At 45.6% G+C, this 19,427-nt stretch overlaps 1 protein-coding gene across 3 annotated transcripts in view; it reads right to left on the bottom strand.

Moving 5' to 3' along the window:
- NRXN3 (neurexin 3) overlaps window positions 1-19,427 on the bottom strand; it is a 1,687,603-nt gene that overhangs the window by 1,489,751 nt on the left and 178,425 nt on the right. The gene's annotated exons all lie outside the window — the stretch shown is intronic.

Here is a 19,427-nt window from a genome sequence, read left to right as displayed (position 1 = left end):
ACTCAACACATCAAAAATGCATGCATCAGCTCTCCCCCCGGCCCCAATAACCTTCTCTGAACACCCACAGTAGAATCAGGGCAGTAAGGAAAATATAGTCTTGGGTTCAAATCCCAATTTTTTCCTCTTCACTGGATGGCTGACTTCTGAGCCTTAGTTTCTTCATCTGCAAAGTGGACATAATAATAATACTGATCCCCAAGAGATATTGTGAGGAAAGAACTTAAAGCTATGTAAAGCAGAAAAATCCATGTGAAGCATGTAACTCAATAACTGCCTACAAAATGTATGCTATAAGTAAGCTCACACATTGCTTTTATTATTCTCATTATTTTTCTAATATACCAAATAAAGTCAATCAGATAATCCCTAAAACCCATTTCAACTCTTGAGTCCATAAGATCTACACTTCAAATTTTTTCAGATCATTCTCCCCTGCTTACCATAAAAACACAAGCACTTCATATGCACATTTGCCTCCCCTTTTTTTCTCTTTACACATGACAGTCCCTCGCCCACCTGATTTACATTTCTGCCTAAAGTCATATCTATTTTCCAAGGTTCAACTAAAGGGTCACATCATCACTGGAACCTTCCCTTATCTCTCAACTAGAAGCAGTCTTGTTCACCCTGAACCCCGGTTCTAGAACCTTTAGAGAACATCAACTTGCTATGGTATGGGTTTTGAGGGAATTCACCTTCCAGGCCCATTAGATTTAAACTTCTTGAGGTCAAGTACTGAGTCCAATTCCCCTTAATTTTCCCTTGAGGTCAATCAAATTGATCCTGGGCCCAGGAGGAACCTATACACATCATTTGAATGAATGACTAACCAAACCAGTGCAGAATCTCCTCTGGACCCTCCGGGTTCCCAGGGAAATGCCCGTGCTGCCGTGCAGGTCTGCTTCCGAGGCTTCTGCATCTTCTAAACACATCAAGTCTGGACTTAGGGTAGATTTCAGTCACCCACTTAAAAACAACAATTTATTTAGTATGAGTTCACTAAAAATTTTTAAACTTTTTAAAAAATTCAGTAAAGAAAGAAGTTGACCACAACGGCTGGGGATGAAGCAGATCTTAATAACAGTGAACCTCCAACTCCCAAAATTCTTGTCAGTGAACACAAACTCTGAGTGCCCAGAAGGAAAATAATAACAGCAAAATCCACTCCCTAAAGTTGCAACCCATCTTTACAAGGTCAGTACCAAGTAAGTACAACCTTCGGCTGTCTGGTCAAGGCTGGGGGAGTCAGATTTATTTGTTTAGGGTCCCACACGGTTTAGTAGAGAACTGTTTCCATCACGGTACCCATATGCCTTGGAACAAGAGCTATTCAGGGCAGAAGAATGAAAGTCGTCCCCCTGGTGTGGTGGGAAAAACCGCACATTCACTGAGCTGGAGGACCACTCGTCACGAGGATGGGTCCCACATGGCCCTGCTGTTTTTGGCTGCAGATCTGAAGAAATAAAATGAACGAAGGTTTGGTGCTCTGACAAGGGCACTGGCCTAGGAGTCCTGTGCTGTGGGTGAGGCTTTGCCCCTAGGTATCTGATTTTATGAAAATTAGTGGACTTCTTTGAGTCTGCTTTTTCCATCTGTAAAAAACAGAGGTTTGGGCTAGGTTGGTGGAACTACTTGGCAATGATATGCTACAGCATACTTCTAAATATACCAATACCCAGGCTCATTCCCAGAGAGGGACCAGTTAGTACAGGATGAGACCCAGACAATTGTGATTTTAAAGTTGAGAACCACTGGGCTACACCACCATCTGTTTTAGTTCTAACACTCTTTGATTCTATAGGAATCTTTCCAGAAACCCGTAAGCTTCCTTTTTCATCATACGGGATCAATCTCAGAGAAGAATCTGGCAGAAACCTAAGTGATCTCTTTGAGTGAAAATACTGACAATGTATTTTTCATCTCACAGTGGTCTATAAACCTATATATAATCTTTGCAATACAGCATCTTCGGGGGTTGGTTCCATGCCTCTGTGCCTGGCCATCCCAGCCACACAGAGACCTTATTAAAACAGGGTAGCCCCCTCAGAGCCTGCCTACCAGTGCAGAAGACCTGGGATCGATCCCTAATCCAAGAAGATCCCACATGCCATACAGCAACTAAGACCGTGGGCCACAACTATTGAACCTGTGCTCTAGAACCCAGGAGCCACAGCTACGGAGCCCATGGGTCCCAAGTACTGAAGCCTGTGTGCCCTAGAGCCCTGCTCCCCAACGAGACAAGCCCCTGCAATGAGAAGCCCGTACACAACTGGAGAGCAGCCCCCACTGGCTGCAACCAGAGAAAGCCCACGCAGCAATGAAGACCCAGCACGTTCCTAAATAAATAAATAAATATTGTTTTTTAAGCTTAAAATAGGGTTTAGCCAAGAGAATGTGGCAGGAGTTGGCACCAATGAACGGAAATCACTCTGAGTGGCTGCCTCAGGCCGAAGGCAGATGCTAATCATTTCAGGTGGCCATCTGAGTGGGAATCTATTTTTCAATGTTCTTTCCCTACAATTCCATATTCCAGAGATACAATATCCAGTTGAACTTCATGATGGTGTGAACTCATCACAGTTCAGTTCAGTCGCTCAGTCGTGTCTGACTCTTTGCAACCCCACGGACTGCAGCACGCCAGGCTTCCCTGTCCGTCGTCAGCTCCCGGAGTTTACTCAAACCCATGTCTATCGAATCGGTGATGCCATCCAGCCATCTCATCCTCTGTCATCCCCTTCTCCTCCTGTCCCCAATCCCTCCCAGCATCAGGGTCTTTTCCAATGAGTCAACTCTTCACATCAGGGGGCCAAAGTATTGGAGTTTCAGCTTCAGCAGCAGTCCTTCCAATGAATATTCAGGAATGATTTCCTTTAGGATGGACTGGTTGGATCTCCTTGCAATCCAAGGGACTTTCAAGAGTCTTCTCCAATACTACAGTTCAAAAATATCAATTCTTCGGCCCTCAACTTTCTTTATAGTCTAACTCTCACATCCATACATGACTACTGGAAAAACCATAGCTTTGAACTCAGCACATTGATTAGCAAATTGTGGTGGTGAAGATAGGATTTGTATCCCCACCACAAAGAAAACTAAGGCACTAGCAATGCGAGCACTCTTTAGTAGCAGTTAATCAGGGTAGTGTTAGGTTTGGTCTTGAGCCTGGAGCCAGAATTTGGGACAGGATTAGGAATGAGGGTAATATCAAAGATAATTTTACGCGACAACTTGACTGAGTCATATGCTATCCAGACAACTGATCAAACATTATTCAGGGTACTTCTGTGAGGGTGACTTTGGATGAGATTAACAATTAAATCACTGGACTAAGTGAAGCAAATCACCCTCCCTCATGTGAGTGGGCCTCACCCCGTCAGCTGAAGACCTGCATAGAACGAAAAGACAGACCCTCCTCCAAGTAAAAGTGAAGCGTTCCTGCCTGCGGTCATAGAACTAGGGCATCAGCTCTTCCCCTATCTTTGGACTACCAGTGAAATATCAGTTCTTCATCATACACCAGGCCGCAGGCCTTCAGACCAGAACCATACCAGCACTCCCCTGGGTTTCAGGCCTTCAATCTGGCTGGAACCTTACCACCAGTTTTCCTGGGTCCCCACTCACTGCTCACCCTGCAGACCTTGGGACCTGCCAGTCTCCATAATCACACAAGTCACTTCATTAAAACACGTGTCTACTGTTCTTTCATCCATCCTGTTGGTTCTCTTCCTTTGGAGTAGGCTGACTAATGCAGTTGGAATAGGGTAGGGCATAGAGTTGGGGTTACAGTTTGCTATAGGGTTAGGGTGGGATTCTAGTTAGGATTGGAGGTAAATCTTGGAAGAGGGCTGTGGTTGGCATTGGCCTAGGCTATGGAGTAGGATCGTTTGGGGAACAAGAAATTGATGAGCGAGACAAAATAGCAAACATCTTTTCCTAATGTTATTATTGCCAATATGACCTTGAAAAAGAGATCAGAAACTGATTATCAAGTGACTATCAAGTACCAAGTGTTATTCCCGAGCCTCTTACTTGCATGATGATAATTACGTGGGCAATAATGGGCTTCCCAGATGGCACAGTGGTTTAAAAATCCTCCTGCAATGTAAGAGACAAGGGTTTGGTCCCTGGGTCAGGAAGATCCCCTAGAGTAGGAAATGGCAACCCGCTCCAGTATTCTTGCCTGGAGAATCCCATGGACAGAGGAGCCTGTGAGGGCCAAAGCCCCTGGGATCAGAAAGAGTCAGGCATGACTGACAGCACAAGCGGCAAAAATTGCTCTTAAAGCTCAACTGTGTTTTTTTGTTTTTTGTTTTACTCTTATCTCATTTCATCCTCTAAAAAACCCCTCTAATAGCTATCACCCCATACTTTTAGCACAGTAAGAGACTGAGGGCCCATAAAGAAAAGGAGACTCCCAAGTAGAGGATGTGATGTTTGAACTCAACTCTTTCTGACTCCAATGCTAGTTTGTGCCAAAGCCCCAGCTGGGATGGTAACAAACTGGAAACACCCCCGTCCCCCCAGAGGATAAGAAACCGGGTAGGATGGGTCCCTTCCTCAGTGGAGAGTCAGGAAATTCATCTGGCTAGTGGGGAGTGGTGGGAAGAGGAGGCTGTATTACCTTTCTTTCAGGGTAGCCCTGACACTTGACAGCCTGGGCTCTGATTTATAAGCCCCTTCCCTGAACAAGGCTGGAGGCACACTTCCTTCCAGGGGGACTGTCCCCGTCTCAACCTCAGCAACACGCAGCCTCCCTTGTCTATCTTCCACTTGGTGACATCGTCGATGAGTTATTGCCCTCCTCCAGAGCAGCCCCTTCTGGGACCTACCCAGAGATGCAATTTGTTTTATATTTTTCTCCTTTTTCAGAAGCCTCCTTCCAGAGACACATAAATGCTGGATTCATTTTATCACTCTCAGGTAGAAGCCTGTGTTAACGAGGCTTCGATCGATCTCTTAAATAAAGCTGGCAAAATATTGCAGTTACTCTGGGCTTTCTGTTCCCTAATGTAGTCAGACTGGCTTTTCCTCCTGGCCCCGCCTGCTTGGCCAAGGAACCCAGCATTTTTTCCCCACCATGGTTTGGCTCATGACAAACAGACTTAGAATTTGAACAGGTCCTTTAATCAGCAGATTTTTAACTCTCAGGAGGGAAAAGACACGTTGCTCAATTTCTATTTCCCTGCTGGGGAAGTTGAAAAAAAAGAAAAGTGAGATAATTTAAATCAGGTGAATCCAGAGAAAAATCGTTGCAGCTCTGGTTTTTAGACAACTCTTCTTGCTTCATGGAGGCCTTTCCACCTCCCTACAAGACCCCTGGGGGCATCTCGCCTTGCCCTTGACCCTTCTTCTTCTCTCTCTCCCCCTCAATCCTTTTTCCTCACTTGCACTTTTTAAAAATCATTTTCTCCTCCTGAGGTAGTTAGGCAGCTCTGAGGTCCTGCAAAATGCATCAGACTTGAGGGTTAGAAAATTGTGGTTCAAATTCCAGCACTGCTCCTAGCTGCTTAGACAAGATCTCCAACCTCTCAACTTCAGCTCTGAGGCCTTCAGTCACCAAGTCCCTAATTCTGGAAGAAGCCAAATGGATGTGCCTGGAACAACCGCAGACCTGCATTATCCTTGGGGAACCGGTGTTTGGGACACCCTAAAAGGGACCCCAAAGCCCTCCTCCAAGTCCTGTCCAGTCCCTGTTTCAATTTCCTTTCTGCTTCCTCTCCAGCCTGGCCTTTAAAGTGACATTTAACTTGAGGAAGTGATAGAAAGTAGACAGGCCCTCAGGGCAGGCGACCCCAGCAGCCGGCGGCCTTTGCCCTCTGACGTCACTTCCCTGAACACCACAGCGAGTGCCACTTCAGGGACTGCCAGGAATCAGGTTCCCAGGCCACTCACATGGTGGTTATTTATAATTTCTTGGGCCTTGACTGCGGGCCAAATGTTACATTCGCAGCTAATTTCCTATTAATTAGGTGCTGCAGTTCCTCAGCTAAAAGAATAATGAGCCAGACAGGAGTCCTGAGGTTCAAAAATGCCGCGGACTGCGGTGCAAAGAGAAGCTGGGTTGGGGGGAGAGGGGCAGGCAGCCAGCCTGGGAAACGGGGAGAGGGAGAAAACGGACTCTGCTGAGGGCTGCTTCTGCAACCGTTGAAACTGTGACCTGTCGGCCTTATGGAGCCTTTAGTAGACATTCTGCTAAGACTGCTTCTAACACTTACCTCCCCGGGTCAGAAGAGAATAATGCAGGAATGTGGAGGGTCTAGCCAAGGAGTAGAATGGGGGCTCCTCACCCTCTGAGCCACTGGGTCTCTGTGACGGTCTCTGGACCTGTCTACCAGCCTCACCTTGTTCAGCCTGATCACATGGGGTGAAATCTGGGAATCTGCACTTTTAATACCCCCACCCCTGGTCATCCCTAGGGATATGAGAATCAGGGAAACATCATCCCAAGGTTACTGGGATTTTGGGGCCATGAGGAGTCAAAGGGCCTTGGCTAGCATTTGTAAACATTTCTGTTTATAAATTTGATAACTGTTGACCAAGTAGCTTCCATGCACTCCCCTTTCTCTTTAGTTCTTATAGCCCTGTATGAAGTGGAGGCCACTATTATCCTCTAAATGAGACAGATGAGACTTTCAAAAATCAAGTAGTTTGGCTCAATCAAAGATCTAGGAAGTGGTGGAAGCAGGCGGGCTCATTCCAGGCACATTGTATACTGGGTTTATTTGCTAAAAACATCTTCTTCCACTTTCACCAAATCAACCCAGTGAGACTTCTAAAAAACTTCTGAGTCTTCTGTTCAGCTGGAGAGGATCAGATAAGACAGAGGTCTAAGACAGTGATCAACCGAGTGATCGATCAGCTTATACATGACCAAATTCCAGAGAGTTAAGAATGCAGCTATGGCATTTGAGTGTCTCTTTCCAAGTCTAGACTCCACTCCATTTTCAACTTTAGAAACTTCGGGCAACACAGTTTATTTCTGGTGCCTCAGTTTCCCCACTGTAATACTGATGATAACAGCCATGAGCATTGCACTGGTGTGGCTGGGAGGATGCAGAGAACACAAGACTTTGGACCACCCACAGAATCTAGGCTCATCGACTGAATCAACCTCAGTGATTCAAACCCCACCATCTCTAGATGTCTCATCCTGCTTCTCCCAGGGGGTAATACCCGAATCATCACACAGATACACTGCTTTTGCCCTGGGGATGTCTCAGATTATGAAGACCGATGCCTTGATAAAAGTTTTATAGGACATTTCCTCTCGCACTGTGAATGTTCTCCCATAAATAATTAAACTAAACTGGTTACTGAAAGAAACGATCAAAACCCACAGTGGGAGGACAGTAGGAACTTCGGTCCCGACAGTGTGTCCAGGCACTTACTGATTCCCTCTGGGGCGCCAGGGGATAGAGAGAGGAGCACAGCCCCCACTGTGAAGAGCCTTCACACTGGAGATGTAACGGCCAAGGGCGCAAGGGTCAACACGGGGCTCAAGTTGAGAACATACACGGACATGAAGACTGACGGGGCAAGGAGACAGCTGGACAGACCTCCCCTGAGAGTGTCCCTGCAGGACCGAGGCAATGCCCCCGTGGTAGCAAAACCACGAGGCGGTAGCTTGGCTAAGTCAAAGGTCTAGGAGGCGGCAGACGCAGGAGACAAACGCAGAAGATACAACACAGGAGACGAAAGCAGCAGGGCAGCACGGGGGGACTTCCCTGTCGGATAGGAATCCACCTGCCCAGGCAAGGGACAGCGGGTTCGATCCCTGGTCGGGCAAGATTCCACACGCAGCGGAGCAACTAAGTCCAGGCACCACAACTACTGAGCCTGCAAGCTAAGTACTGAGCCGCAACTACGGAAGCCCCCACGGGCCACACACCGCAACTACTGAGGCCCGCGCGCCAGAGTCCGCGCTCAGCAGCCAGAGAAGCCAACGCAATGAGAAGCCCGCAACAAAGAGAAGCTCCCACTCGCTGCAACCAGAGAAAGCCCACGCGGAGCAACGCTGTAGCACAGAAACCCCTCACCCAAACAGGGGCCTTTAGTTATGTTCAAGAACCCTCATTTCTCGGACATCTCTCTTCTGAGCCCAGACCACTACTCACCTTTCCTGGAATTCACTGAGGATGCGCTGAATCCTTTAGGAAGTTTTTGCATATGCTTGTCCATGTATCCATGCCCCTGGGTGGGGGGTGGGGGAGTGCGGAATACTTCCTTAAGCGGAAAGCCTTCCTCTCACTGCTAACATGCCTTTTTCTCCAAAAATAATGCAATAATGCTCACGGGCCCTAACTGGACTGTTCTACTGAAGTGGGCATTAAAGGACATTTAAGAAGAAACGTGGTCTTCTTAGGGTCTGGCTCAGAGAATGAAGAGTCGCGCATGGAGCTAGCAAGAGGTCTTGGCAAACCCATAAATGCTTGCACCAGGAGATAAGAATCAGCTGTAACTGGGTTGGTAGGCTTGTGAGCAGTTTGTTGGCCTTTAGTCTTAATTAACAAACTCCTTCCATTCCTCCAACTCCCTGCTCCATCCACTGTATGGGCAAACTCTAACCCACCCAAGGACAAGCACATTACTAATGCTACATGGAGGAAGCCCTGTCATTCTGAAGACAGCTCTGCTCAAACTTAAAAAACAATCTAGGGTGGTAGGGCAGTGGGGAGGGGAGGGAGTTATGAAGCATTCCTTATAGGCTGTGAGCAAAGCCCTTTGTCCTCCCCACCCCTAAATGTGAACTTCCTTCATAGATTCCAGGAGGGGAAAAATGGTTAGGCCAGAAGCTCAAAGTAAGAGCGGGGTTTGCTTGGTATCTAACTGTATCCATTTCAAACATCTTTCCCCTGACAGCTCCTGTCTTATTTCTCTGCCTGTCCTTGACTCCTATACAAAGGTGACTGAGGAGGAATTCTCCCTTTGCATTTTTACAGAGCAACATTTCAGGGTAGCTGTTTCGTCACTGAGGACGTCATTTCAGCAGGGAAAGGCTAATTAAGCCAGACCAAACCTCCCCGCACCCCCATCCCTGAAAGGCAGAAACCCGCTAAACCAACACACTTCAGAGCCTCTAACTCCGCAGGATTCCACTTGGGAACCGTTTCCTTTTTTATTTCAGAATTCTAGGTTCAGGTAGGTGTCTCCTGATCTTTGTTTGTGTTTAAGATGACACCTTTGCAATAATCATCAGGGGCATTTCTGCATCCACGTCTTTCCTGGGGAAAGATGAACTCTGGGTTTCCCTGGACCCCACAGTGAAATGCTGAAGCTAAACTGCCGCTGGCGTTTCATGGTTCTTTTTCAGTCACTCCTACCCCTGGCCCTTCCTGCCTTCTGAATTCTGCAAGTCTTAATAACCCCATTTCAGGCACGAGCTGAAGAGAAAAGGCAAAGCTGCTTCCTAAAGGTCTCAGTGCCTCTAGCACTGTGCTGGGCACATGGTCACACTGGATGAATAGGTGATTTCTTGATTAATTGGCCTGATTAGAATACAAAGCCTTAGCTCTCCCGAATGTTGAATGATATACTCTTTCCCAGAAAAAAAAAAAAAAGAAAGGAATGGTACAGTGACTCTGCTAGGAAACTTTCTCTCAACACCATCATCCCTCCACCTCAAAATACTAGATCTGTCTTCCCACCAGTTGATTCAAACGTTGCATGCAAGGTTTGAATGCATGCACTTTGCATGCAAGAGTGTATTTATTGATTCATCAACAAACACTTGTGGATGACAACGAGGGACAGTCCAAAAGGACCAAACATGTAAGTCAGAGCAGATACCTCACATTCATCTAATAATCTCAGGAATAGATATAAAATTACATGATGCTAAGAATTCTAAAGTGCTGCAAGGATATTCAAAGAGGGAACACAGATCCCCTATTCCAGGGAAGGTTACCTGGGGAAGCAGCAGGTGAGCAAGCCCTAAAGGATGAAAAGAGGTAACCTGGGAAAAGGGCGGAGTGAGAACAGAGTTACCGCCTTGGCTACAGACCTCGACTTTCAGACTGAATCACTGCTCCCAACCTTCCATGACCCATGAGGAAGGCAGGGCATCTTGCTTACCCTGCAGTCGGAAGCGAAGGCTTACCCTCCATGACCCAACTAATAAATGCAGCATCCAGAAGCAAGCCTGTCTGGCTCCTGTTGCAATTTTCATGGGATGAACATGCCACTGTAGAAACACCTGGTATTTGTTCATGTTTTATATTTGGAAAGGTAATATGTGATTGTAGAAATTAACTTGGCCAGATGTGTTCAAATAAGAAAATTAAAATTATCTGGTACCCAGAGATAGTTACTGAAAAATGTATGTTTCTTTAGAGAAGTTTTTCTAGGGGTGGATATAGATATTTTAAAAAGCCAAGCTCACACTTTACAGAAGGAAATCTTTTTTGCGTTTTTTACCTAAATACATTTCAGTTCAGTTCAGTCGCTCAGTCGTGTCCAACTTTGCGACCCCATAAGCCACAGCACGCCAGGCCTCCCTGTCCATCACCAACTCCTGGAGTTCACCAAAACCCACGTCCATTGAGTTGGTTATGCCATCCAACCATCTCATCCTCTGTCATCCCCTTCTCCTCCTGCCTTCAATCTTTCCCAGCATCGGGGTCTTTTCAAATGAGTCAGCTCTTCACATCAGGTGGCCAAAGTATTGGAGTTTCAGTTTCAACATCAGTCCTTCCAATGAACACCCAGGACTTATCTCCTTTAGGATGGACTGGTTGGATTCCTTGCAGTCCAAGGGACTCTCAAGAGTCTTCTCCAACACCATAGTTCAAAAGCATCAATTCTTCGGCACTCAGCTTTCTTTATAGTCCAACTCTCACATCCACACATGACCACTGGAAAAACCTTAGCCTTGACTAGACAGACCTTTGTTGGCAAAGTAAAGTCTCTGCTTTTTAATATGCTATCTAGGTTGATCATAACTTTCCTTCCCAGGAGTAAGCGTCTTTTAATTTCATGGCTGCAATCACCATCTGCAGTGATTTTGGAGCCCAGAAAAATAAAGTCAGCCACTGTTTCCACTGTCTCCCCATCTATTTCCCATGAAGTGATGGGACCGAATGCCATGATCTTAGTTTTCTGAATGTTGAGCTTTAAGCCAACTTTTTCTCTCTCCTCTTTCACTTTCATCAACAGGCTCTTTAGTTCTTCTTCACTTTCTGCCCTAAGGGTGATGTCATCTGCATATCTGAGGTTATTGATATTTCTCCTGGCAATCTTGATTCCAGCTTGTGCTTCCTCCAGCCCAGCATTTCTCAGGCTGTACTCTGCCTATTAGTTAAATAAGCAGGATGACAATATACAGCCTTGACGTACTCCTTTTCCTATTTGGAACCAGTCTGTTGTTCCATGCCCAGTTCTAGCTGTTGCTTCCTGACCTGCATACAGGTTTCTCAAGAGGCAGGTCAGGTGGTCTGATATTCCCATCTCTTTCAGAATTTTCTAGTTTAGTGTGATCTGCACAGTCAAAGGCTTTATATCTATATTTATCTAATTATATTGACGTTACCAAATACTCTTTAAAAAACATGGTTTTCAATGGCTAAAAAATATTCATAATATCCCCAATATTAGACATCGTTATTTATCTATGCAAGTCCTTCTTGTTGGGCCCTTAGGATATTTTTAACTGGTCTCTATTCTGAATGATCCAGTAATAATTCTCCAGCATCTAAAATGTGATCACATTTCTTAAGAAAAGCCATAAAGGTGGGAGTGCTGAGTCCCCATGCTGTGCTGTCCTTTCCACTTTTTATCATCGACCACACATACCCCATGGGATAGAGGCAGCTCTGTCTTGATGCCTCCACTCTCCATCATCAGCATTAATTTACAGAACCCATTTGGAATGTCCTGAGCCTATAACAGTGGATCAAAGTCAGGGGACACCAGATCACTCGGATGCTCTTTCAGCCAGGCCATGTGTGTGTACTAAGTCACTCTGTCGTGTCCAACTCTGTGTGACCCCGTGGACTGTAGCCCCCCAGGTTCCTCTGTCCATGGGATTCTCCAGGCAAGAATACTGGAGTGGGTTGCCATGCCCTCCTCCAAGAGATCTTCCCAACCCAAGGATCAAACCCACATCTCTTGCATTGGCAGGCAAGTTCTTATCAACTGTACCACTTGGGAAGCCCAGGATGTTACAATTACCAATTTTCAGATCTACTGCACATTCCTTAAATTCAGGTGGACTTAATGTGTGATCTCAAAATTCATAGTTTAGGTAAGAATATCCATTCTTAATCTAGTTCCGAGCAGTTCCTTCGCCTACCTGTTTTTCTTGCAACTACACCCTGCATTTGCACAGTCGTTCCCAAATGCAACAAATGACAGCCCCCAAAGGTGAGCAGAGTAAGCATTTCACGTGGAGGTGGTAAATGATCACATTAGTTTCGTGGTGATCCAGATAAAGACATGATGAAAAGGATGGGATCATTTTATTGCACCCCTCCCAACAATATCCTCTTAATTTTATTAATAATGTCATTTCAAAAGTCTGACACTCACATGTAGAGACATGAATCGCTAGTTGCAAACTAATATAAACTTTGCTCTATTAGCTTTCCTGTACAAAGACTACGAGAACTTTATGTTCATAAAGGTTTTGTCACTAAAAATTATTTGTAGGTTTTATCATTTCAAAAAGTTTGCAAATCCACTGATCAAGTTAATCCATGAAAATACTGTCCACATACATATATCTGCCTTACATCTCTACTTAGACTTTCAGGGCAGCTTAAGGAGAATGATACCACTTTAGCTTTTTTTTAAACTTCCCCTGCCCACAAGCATAAGTTGAGTGCTCTCTACACAACAGGCACCTCTCCTACCCAACCAAACTGTGCAGGGGTACCATCAGAAGTCGTACACATGTACACACACACACAAATGCATAAACACACAGAGGTAAAGTCCTCACTATCAGTGGAACTAAAAATCTAGAGAGGGTTGCTTTTCCTTGGTCACCAATACAGCCCCTGGTGCAGGTCAGTGTTGTGACCTGGTGTTCTGGCTTCAAATACAGTTGGATAAAGCAAGTTCACATTCACCCAGTCTCTAGAACTTTTCCCTCTCATAAGCTTTCTGATAAGTGTTCAGTTGTTCCTTAGTGCTACTGTTTTTGGAGCCCCACTCCCGGACAGAATCTACCACCCTCTTGATTGATAGGGCTTTTGCCTTCAAAGAAGATGGAAATTCTCTTTGGTCTCATCCTCAGGAAGGAGATGAGAACTGACTGCTGAGAAAGAGATTTGGATTGAAGGAAAGAGAACACTTTCTGAACCAAAATAAAAAATAGAACTGGGGTCTCAGGAGATGCAGAGCCTGAGAATGAATCCAGATCCTTCGTGAACTAACTGTGTGACCTCAGACATGGTACTGAATCTCTAAGTCTCAGTCACTCCATCTGTGAAATGAGGACAATAATAATAACCCAAGGTTGTGGTAAGAGTAAGTGAGGCTCTCCTTGTAAAGAGCCTGGCAAGGGTCCAGCACAGAGTTAGTCCCCAATAATCGTTAGCCACACCTGTTACTATTGTTGTTGCTGTTATTACTTGGAAGGTAATATAGTGCCAAGGTTAGGATTATAGAGTCCTGTTAGACTACCTGGGTTCAAATCCCAGCCCCTCCATTTATTAGCTATGCAACCTTGGGCGAATTTCTTTGTCTCCCTGTGCCTCATCCATAACATGGAAATTAAATTTATCTGCTCATAAAGTTGTGAGTTGAAATCAAGTAGGCCAAGTAAAATGTTTGGCCTGGTGCCTAGCCTGTAGAAAACTTTCAATGTATATAAATCATGATCATTATTATTATATTAATAGCACTATTATCATTACAACCAGAATAAGGGATGCACCTAGAATAGGAGATGTAGAAGACTTCTTTTTGAAGGCTCCTATTACCTGGTCCCTACTACACTTGTCTTGTTTCCTTGCAAGGCACACTCTGACATCTGTCTCTGGGCCTGCATGAGGTTCCTTGGCCCATCTGCCTACAGATTGCGGTCTGAAAGCGGAGAGCCAGTTCCTAGTCTCAGAGACCTTTCACTTCTCTCAAAAGAAGGGGCATATGTACTTAGTTAGAAACGTGGGAATGTGTTCTCCCTTCTCCTACCATCCCTGGAACTTCCGCTCAGATTCCTCGTTTCTAAGGGCAGGTTGAGGAAAAAAGAACTGAAGGCAAATGGTTTGGGATGTTCTACGCGATCTGACAGCCCAATCTACCAACATGAATAAAATGATCATCCAAAACGCATGGGAACCCACTCAAGTACTCTTGCCTGGAGAATCCTGTGGACAGAGGAGCCTGGTGGGCTACAGTTTATAGGGTCACAAAGGGTCAGACATAACAGAAGTGACTTAGCATACACATACACAATCTTATTTCTAACACAGGAACATCTCCAGAAATAAAGCTGAACTCAAATTCATCAGTGTGAGGACTTGCTTAATTTTTCACATAATACTAAATGTACAAACACCTCCAAACTTGTCCAGATGAATCCATCTCTGTGCCCTTGCCCAGGCTTTTGTCTCAGAGTCATAAAAATTTCACCTTTGCAGTAAATACTCATACTGATTCCCGTACAGATATGCAATATCAAAACAGGAAACCCCTTCGCTAAAGGGAACTCAGACTCAGGGTGAAAATTCCAAGTCTCCACCACACATAAATTTCCATGACAACCCAAAGAGGAATCCTCACAAATCCATTAATCCCACAAACGTTTATTCAGCACCTCCTCTGAGCCAGTCAGTTCTGTGCTGGTCAGGTGGGTTAGCAACAGGATTGAAATAAGTTCCTGGCTTCAAGGAGCTCACAGTCTGTCTAGTGGTGGAGCTAGAGGCATAAATAAGTGATGACAGTGTGGTGTGACAAGTGAGACAGTGAGAACGAGGCACCCAAGACAACAGGAGCATGTGCTTCCAGGAGGGACGTTTGCAGTATATCCTCCCCAACTAGGGGAGTTGGTGGGGTAACCAGGCGAGCACATTCCAGGCAAAGGGAAGGACGAAAACAGTGGTGCAGAGAAGCAGAACACGGTGTGTGCAGGTGGGACAGAAAGTTCAACATGTGGATCAGAACAAGCTGAGGCTAGACAGGTGGGCAGGGGCCAGACTAGGGAGAGCTTTGCAGGATAGGGACCAGGGACAACCTCCCACAGGCAATGGTGGGCTGTGATGGTTTCAAGCCAGGCTTGAAGCATGGCTGTCTCTGCGTGCCATGAAAATTGCTATGGGGGCTTCTAGACAAGACGATTTTGAGGTGACTGATGGTAAGACCACTTACAAGGTTGAAGCAGTTGTTCAGTCATTCAGTTGTGTCTGACTCTGCAACCCCATGGACTACAGCATGCCAGGCCTCCCTGTCCTTCACCATTTCCTGGAGCCTGCCCAAACTCATGTCCATTGAGTCGGTGATGCCATCCCACCATTAGAATCTGAGCTCGATTCCTCACCAGTCCTTACTTCTGTGTTTAAATAAGATCCTTACCTTTAGTCATCAAAACACTCATCACTCATTTAATAAAATCACGAGGCCTACCCGAGGTCATATTGACCCAAACTGCACTGAAGAGAAGTTCCACGCCTCCCAAGACCATAAGTATCTCTGAGCCAGTCAACAGGGAAAGGCTGCAACAAAAGTATAGATTCCCTACCAGCCTTGGTTCAGGCCATGGACGAGCAGACAGAAGTGACAGCTCCCGTCTGGATCTATGCGCCTCCAAGTGAGTGTAATTCAGCGCTGGAGCCAAAGCCGATGACATGCATTAGTTATTACTGTAAGATGGCAATTCGGTGATAAAATACAATATTGTCACTTTCAATATGTACTAAAAGTGATTTACCAGAGCTCATGGGGAACAACTTAGACGACGATCTGATTACAATACACAGGATAAATCACCCTCATTTGAGGGTTAAATTATCCCATCTGACAACTGTAGATCAATTTGACAGTTAAAATCAGGGTCCCACTCTTCCCAATTTACAGAGTTTGTCCTGGTTCACGTGGGCGAAAAATCAAACCAGCAGAAAGACCCTCTCCTTTTCCTTGCATAGCTATTTCACATCCTTCATGCAGAGTCCCCCTGGAGCTCTGTGAAGCCATCTCTAAAACTTTTAATGCACTCTACAGGATATTCTCCTTCATGGTAAATATCTGTAGCCCAAAGGGAGCACTCTGTCAGACAGTAAGGTCTAGAATGGATGCCTTCGTGAGACACACACACACACACACACACACACACACACACACACACACCCCTGTATGTTATTAGCGGTTCTATCTCTGGAGAACTCTAATACAGGTGCCAATAACTCCTCCTCTCCCAACACATCAACGCCACTCTGCCCAATGAGACTTGGAGTCTGATTCCCCCTCCCCTTGGATCCAGAGTGCCCATGTAACTTGTTTCATCTATGGAAGTGACAATGTGCTAACTCTGAGCCTAACACTTAAAAAGGCAGGGTGCTTCGGTCTGGGGGCTCCTGGAGTCCAGCTGCCATATAAGAAGCTTGAGCTAGACTACTGATAATAAGAAGCAGGTGAAGGAGGACCAAAGCCCTTCCTGAACACCCCTTGTTGGAGCTCAGCTAAGCCCCCAGCTACATGCAACCACGTGAGAAGCCAGGCTGACAGGATGTGCAACGTAACTGGGTAGTTTACCCAGCCAACCCATAAAACCATGCTCAATGATAAACCAGTGTTGTTTCAAGCCACCGATTTCTCAGGTTGCCTATTATTAATAGAAACTGAAACTGTCTTTTCTCCCCAACTAGACTGAAAGCTTCTCCTGGATGTAGTATAATGACTGCTAGAGAACAAGTGATTTTACATGACAGGTATTTTATATACATTATACCATTTAATCCACATAGGAGTTATACATGCCAAGTACTCTTACGCCATTGGAAACTGAGGCTTAGAGAGGTTACATACCTAACTTGCCCCAAGTCATAAAGTCAATGTTCGTCTGTCTGCCTCCAAGGTCTGAGTGTTTAACCACTCTTCTACACTGGAATTCATGGTTCAGAACTAAGTAGGCAGACATCTTAAAATCTTGTATTTATTCAAACAATATGGCAGAGTAAGATGTTGCCCCTTTAGAGTCAGAAGAGGCAGACACCTCTGGAACCAAATCCTGTCTCCGACGAGTCAGCCTTGCCTAGGTCTCCTTCTCCACACTCAGCATGGCAAGATTTTGATATTAATCAAAAAAGTGAGACTTCCCTCTTATTTTACATTTTCTGCTCTTTGATGAGTAATATGGTTTTTCATCATTTTCTTAATTCTAAATTAAGAATTAATCATCATTTTTCATCTAAATTCTTAATGAATTTCCTTAATCTTCCATTCTTTGATGCTGTGATTTGTTTTACTACATGCAAACTGGTTTTCATTTGCTTGTTTTGGGGGATTTTTTGTGGGGTGGCTTGTAGGATCTTAGTTCCCTGACCAGGGATTGGACCTCTGCCCCTTGCACAAGTGTAGAGTCCTAACCACTGGACAGTCAGGGAATTCCCATCCGAACTGTTTTAACTGTGTTTCCTTGGGAAAATTGCTGACGTTCCCTGATATTTATTGTTCTGGACCATAAAATGGATCCTCTAACTTCTTATCTTGCAGGGTCATAGAGAGAATTAGGTAAAATAGTTATACAACCAAAGCCCTTGACACATAGCAGCCATTTAATAAATTGTGTTTGTGTTGGTGCCATTATTAATATTATTATTCTGAGTTGCTGATTCTGGGTCTATGAGTTTGAAGCTGCCCAGGTGGCTCTCAGTGGTAAAGAATCCGCCTGCCAATGCAGGAGACACAGGAGACAGGGGTTCTATCCCGGTATCAGGAAGATCCCCTGGAGGAGGACATGGCAACCCACTCCAGTATTCTTGCCTGGAGAGTCCCATGGACAGAGGAGCCTGGTGGGCTACAGTTCACAGGGTCACAAACAGTACGACACAACAGCACGCACACACACATTTCACTAAGAAGGAAAACATCCCCAGAGTTGCCAAAGCATTCTTGGTAGTCACGGTGCCCATTTAGAAAGTTAAGAAAAAACTTTCCCAGGTGATAGACAATGTGTCTCAGTTCCAGGTCCAAAGGTCAAGACAGAGTTCTCTGCCTCCTTGGCTCTCACGGCACACACACACTTGGCTGTCAACAAAAAGCATGTAATGAGGCATCACTGTGGTCACATCCCACTACTGTGTTACACACTCTTCTGCCTCCCCTTAGCTTGACCCTATCACTCCCAGAAAAAGCACAAATCTAAAAAAGATGAGCCACTGACCTCAAACACTGTAGTAGAAGCTCCCGGTACATCCTCCAGATCCCCTTACCTGGCAGGTGCACGCATCTCCCAGTTGCTGCAGGCGGTAGCTGTAACGACCTCACACCTGCATCTTTCTTGGCGGATTGCCTTTAGCCAATGGGAACCACTTCACCTGGAGATGCCTGGGAGGTTATGTGCATGTGTAAGTCACTTTGGTCATGTCCGACTGTGACCCTATGGGCCAGGCTACTCTGTCCACGGGATTCTCTAGCAAGAATACTGGAATGGGTTGCCATGCCCTCCTCCAGGGGATTTTCCAGGCCTAGGGATCGAACCCACATCTCTTATGTCTCGTGCATTGGCATTCAGGTTCTTTACCACTAGCACCACCTGGGAAGCCCCTGGGAGGTTACATCCAAGACCAATGACCAACTGATTCAGGGGAATAAAAAATCTCAGTCTCCTTGACTCAATGCAGAACAAGTTCTATAGTACAATCATACATCATAGCTCCCCCATGGAGTCAGGCTGAGGCTAGGCTTCACCTATATTGCATCTTTGCTTAGCTTCTTTCTTTTTCCTTGGGGTATAGTAGTTTTGGGGGTTCTCTGTTGGCTCGGTGGTAAAGAATCCACACCTGCAATGCAGGAGCCACAGGAGATGCAAGTTCGATTCCTGGGTTGGGAAGATCCCCTGGAAGAGAGCATGGCAACCTACTCCAGTATTCGTGCCTGGAGAATCCCATGAACAGAGGAGTCCGATGGGCTACAGTCCATAGGGTCACAAAGAGTCAGTCACAACTGAGGCGACCTAGCACGCACACATAGTTGCTTTAGAATGTTTTGTGCAGTACAATGATGTGAATAAGCTATATGGATACATATATGCCCTCCTTCTGGGACCTCTCTTCCTGCCGCCGCCGCGCTCCCCCCAATCCCACTCATCTTCCTTCCTTGCCCATCCCACCTCCTTCACTTCTTTATGGGTTTCTCCACAAAGCACCCCATGAAATAAACCACACACCAAGAAGCCCCATCTCAGGCTCGGTTTCTAGGAAGCTGACTCAAGATAATCACTCTGAGACCTTTAAGCAAAGATGGAAAAAAAAAAGCCTTCCATTTTTTAA

This window comes from Muntiacus reevesi, chromosome 7 (genome assembly GCF_963930625.1).
Source record: "Muntiacus reevesi chromosome 7, mMunRee1.1, whole genome shotgun sequence".
Taxonomy (NCBI): Eukaryota; Metazoa; Chordata; class Mammalia; order Artiodactyla; family Cervidae; genus Muntiacus; species Muntiacus reevesi.
This window is presented reverse-complemented; position numbering and strand designations above follow the sequence as displayed.